Raw genomic sequence first — 5,321 nt, forward strand, 5'->3', positions numbered from 1 at the left:
CATCAGCTTGATATAAAGCTGGGGGGCTTTATATCAGCTTTACAGTATTTAGACGGGGAAATAGTTTGTCGAAATAAGTGTCATTCTCCTCTGGCCAGACAAAATCAGTAGTTTAAGTCTAGGCTAAAGCAGACTCATCTGGTTCCTGTGGTCTTGTCCCGATGGCCGTCTAGGAGACAGGGTCTTCACTGGGGATCTGTCTCTGGGGCTCATCTAGTTGTCCTGTTCTCTGTGCTTCATAGTCTGCAGACCAGATATAAATGTTTCTCCATCGGACGATCTTAGGGAGGATATACAGACAACCAAAACAGCATTAGAAGCCATTCTAACTAAAAAGGCGGATTATTTTTTTTTTTTTTATGAAACAAAGTATGAGTTCGCGAATAAGCCTAATCGTTATTTAGCCAATCTGGTTCGAGGAAGGATTCTGTCGCAGAATATATCATGTATAAGAGATTCAGATGGTTCTTTACATTTTGATGATAAAGTAATTAAGAACAGATTTAAATCCTTCTATAAGTTGTTATATTCTTCACAATTTTGTTCAGATTTGGAACCCAACATGAATGCGTTCTTTGCGAGGTTATCCCTACCTCAAATTTCAGAGTCGCAGAGAGCAACCTTAGGCAATCCAATAACACTTAGTGAGATTAAGAACAGCATTCAGTCTCTTCCCAATAATAAGGCTCCGCGTCTTGATGGCCTCAGTGCAGAATTTTTAAAGAAGTTTGAGCATGTTCTATCTGTCCCGTTGTACAAAATGATCTTACATTAATTTGAAGCAGAGGTCTTACCCCCCTCAATGAGGGAGGCGAATATCACTTTAGTTCTTAAAAAGGGGAAACCTCCGGAGGAATGCTCCTCATACCGGCCTATATCGGTCCTAAATGCAGATTTTAACCTCCTCTTTGCCAAGATCCTTGCCTCACGATTGGAGGCCCTTCTCCCCTCTATTATTAGCAATGACCAAACGGGTTTTATTCGGGGGAGGTTCTCCTCGTCTCCAATTAGTTCAAAACGCTGCTGCTAAATTCCTCAAAGGACAACGTAAATTTGATTGTTACTCCTATTCTGAAATCATTACATTGGTTACCTGTGCATTTTAGAATCGAGTTCAAAATTCTTCTCCATGTTTTTAAATCTATAAATAATCTGGCGCCGAGCTATTTATCTGACCAACTTTATCTTTACAACCCTACTCGAAGTCTGAGGTCTGGTGATCAAAGACTTCTCTTTGTCCCCAGATCACGGTTAAAGCATAGAGGGGATAGAGCTTTTGCGATTGCTGGCCCTAGATTGTGGAACAGCCTTCCAGCCTATATCAGATCGGCACAGTCTTTAACTGTTTTTAAATCCTCTCTTAAAACCTATCTTTTTTCTTTGGCTTTTAATTCACTGTGAATTTATGGTATGAATTTGTGGGTTATAAATGTGCTATATAAATAAAACAAACTTGAAACTTATGAGTTATCTGATTCAGCCTTTTTTAAATATTTGGAGGCCCGGAATTTTATTTTGGCTAAATTAAGAGAATATCCAGATGGCTTTGGAACCTCACCTATTGAATCCTTATTAGCAGTTGATAAACAGACCAAATTTGTTGCGAAACGTGTATACTGTATACTCTGTCAGCCTAAGTCTGATTTGTTGAATACTCTTAAAGAAAAGTGGGAAACTGACTTGGGCAGCATAATTGATAATCCATTCTGGTTCTAGCCTCCAACTCTGCTTGGGAAAGACAATTTAAGATTTTGCATAGTTTGTATATCTCACCGGAGGTCAGACATAAAATGAATCCAAGGATTTCTGATTTGTGTGGCAAATGTAAATCTGAGGTTGGGACATTGTACCATTGCCTTTGGAGCTGCCCACATATACAACGCTTTTGGGATCTTATAATTACACTCAATTTTCAAACGGTCATTGGAGTTTTCTACAGGATATGGAACCCTTTCTTTGACTATCTGGGGACCCCCAAATCCAATACACTGAGAGCGGGCCTGCTGGATCTTGCATGGACTAAGGAATTTTCCTAATTTTATACTTTGTAATTTGTTCTTGCCAATATTTGCTATTTGAAATATATTCCTCTTTTTTTTTTTTTTTTATTGGAGGGGAGTGGATAATTTGTTCGTTATACATACTGGTCTAAGCTTTGTATCAGAAATAATGGGCAGGAGAACAAACTGGCGCTAAAATCACAAGAAGATGCAGACGGACAAGACAGGTGTTATAGTGCAGACACAGCTGATAACCAAAACCCGTCGTATTCTGCAGAAGTTGAACTCTAAGGAAATGAAGTGAACCCCTGGCCATATTTATGCTCTATTGTGCAGTGTAAACTGTGTTTGCCTTTTAGTACTCGGAGATTAAAAATCTTACGCTTTCAGACATGAAGAATCATTGTTCAGGCCGACCCATCTTCAGAGGCTGTGGCGTCTCATGATACACATCTTTTAGGTCGCCTGGTGTGTGTGTGTGTGTGTGTGTGTGTGCTTATGTGTGAGAGATTGAGTGAGTGAGTGTGTGTGTGTGTGCACACACATGTATGTGTGAGTGAGAGAAGGATAGAGCGAATTACATACCTTCCTTCCTTCTCCTCCTGCAGTGCTGCATCTCCTGGTCTCCACGTGGCGTCCCTCAGTCACTCCACACGCCATGCTTCACTGGACACTTCTCCAAGCAGCGGCCCTTATGCAGCTGCAAAGCAGGCCTCTCTGTGATCTATCCTACAGCTGGAGTAGATGTCCATGTTTGTGCCTGGTGCTGGAATCAGATGATCAGTTCAACTCAGACACAGATCCCTATGAGAGTGGGGGGAAAGAGACAAAACACAAAGAAAACATGAGAAGGTCTTTATTTATTGAGAACATAAATTTATTCCAAAGTTCATCTGCAATAAATATAAAAAAAGCTAAACATTTATTTCATAACTAAGTATAGTTCAAATCTTTTAACATTTACTGACATATCGGTTGAGACTTACTGTTATAAAAAATAATTTAACTGTATTTGAAGTACTACTAGTGCACAATGCACATTTCTTAATATCTTCAAATAATATCCGTCTTTAAATGCAAGATATTTAAAGGTCACCTGAAGTACACTTGCAGTAGTTACACTTTAGCACAATCAAACATACTTCAGTATATCTTTAGTTGGACTTCAGCACTACTTCTGCACAATTAAAGTGCATCAAGCAAAATAATAATTATAAAGAGTAAATTCAGAAGAACTGTCAGTTTTGTGGTGGTCTCTTTTATCAAGAGCTAGAAATACATGACTTATCCAAACAAAAAACAGTCAGCGATTGTTAAAATTAGTCACTTTCCTGTCTTACCTGCTCTGTTGTTCCTGACAGGAGACTTCATGGTCTGGGTTGGCTGGCAGAACTGGCCTAGCCTCAGTCTCATCGATCAGTTGGCTCAGGAACATCCTCAGGTGTCTGCACCGGTGCTCAGCCTCTAGCTGGGAAAGATCATATGGCTTGCTTGCCACGCTCTGCCTATCCACTCTAAAGTATGCAGTAGGTTATACGTAAGCATTTATACGTTAATTATATGAAACACGTGTATATAGTACGTATAGGCGTCTGTTTAAACGTCACATGCATACGTTTTCCGTGGACAAATTTATGTAACAAATAGATACGTATTTTCATGAGATCACGTTGGATATACTCATAGATCGATTACAAAACTATACTGGTATTCAAGGGCAGGCTTTAAGATGGTTTAGATCCTACCTGTCCGATCGCTACCACTTTGTTCATTTAAAGGGAGAGTCATCACAATTATCACCAGTAAAGTATGGAGTAATACAAGGATCTGTCCTAGGTCCTCTGCTATTTCCAATATACATGTTGCTTCTTGATAATATTATTAGAAAATACGGGATTAGTTTTCATTGTTATGCTGATGATACTCAACTATATATCTCAACAAGACCAGATGAAACTAAATTATCTCAAATAATAGATTGTGTAAAAGATTGGATGACCAATAATTTCCTCCTATTAAATTCAGATAAGACAGATATATTACTTATTGGACCAAAAAACAGTACACAGAATCTCGTGGATTATAATTTGCAACTAGACAGATGCACTGTCACGTCCTCTAAAGTCAAAAATCTGGGTGTTATATTAGACAGCAACTTGTCCTTTGAAAATCATATTTCCCATGTTACAAAAACAGCATTCTTCCATCTTAGAAACATTGCCAAGCTTCGAAACATGCTACCTGTTTCTGATGCAGAAAAGCTAGTTCATGCATTCATGACCTCTAGACTGGACTATTGTAATGCACTGCTAGCTGGTTGTCCTGCATCGTCAATAAACAAGCTACAGATAGTCCAAAATGCAGCGGCTAGAGTTATTACCAGGTCAAGAAAATATGATCATATTACCCCAATTTTACAGTCTCTGCACTGGCTACCTATTCAGTTCCGTATCATTCACAAAATACTGTTACTTGCCTAAAGGCCCTAAAAAACAATATGGCGGCGGCAGCGGCAGCGTGGAACAACTGCGGGACAGAGTTTTGCCTAATCGATCAGAGAGACCTTGAGTTACGCTCAATTGAGGATGAACTTTCAGTTCTAGAGTCACAAATACAGGGGCTACTTGAGAAACACTCACAGTTATGCGAACAGAAAACTATGCTGGAAACTTCTCAAGTTAAGGACACTTTACGAGAACATCGTTCTGAAGCACCGTCAACATCTACACCAGGGATTTTCATTCATGAGAGGAATATACCTCGGATAAAGACGGTTGAAGCTTGTTTTACACCTGCTCCATCGTATAATGGACCTTGGCTTTACCAACGGAGGAAATCTCATTTTAGAGAAAGAACATCGGCCGCGTTGACCCAGAAGTTAGATCTCTCAATCAGCAATCGATTTGAGCCACTCAGTTCGTCAAGAACCCCAAAGTCATCGCCACCCTTTTCACCCTCTTTACGTTCTTCACCTGGTAAGACATTTATTATTGGCGACTCCATCATCAGACATCTGAAAATTAAGACTAATCATATTGAGGTGCAAAAACAATGTTTTCCAGGAGCTCGGGTGCTTGATATTGCTGCCCAAATCCCAGCTGTTTTAAATCGCACCAAAAAAATTGACACAGTTATACTGCATGCTGGCGTGAATAATATTCGATCTAGACAATCAGAAATTTTAAAAAAGGACTTCACTGAACTAGTGGAAGTTGTGCGCAATGTATCACCTGCAACAAGGATTTTAATCTCAGGACCACTACCAACGTATAGAAGAGGAAATGAATACTTCAGCAGACTCTTTGCGTTCAACAGCTGGCT

This window comes from Barbus barbus (assembly GCF_936440315.1).
Source record: "Barbus barbus genome assembly, chromosome: 10".
In the NCBI taxonomy this organism is placed as follows: domain Eukaryota; kingdom Metazoa; phylum Chordata; class Actinopteri; order Cypriniformes; family Cyprinidae; genus Barbus; species Barbus barbus.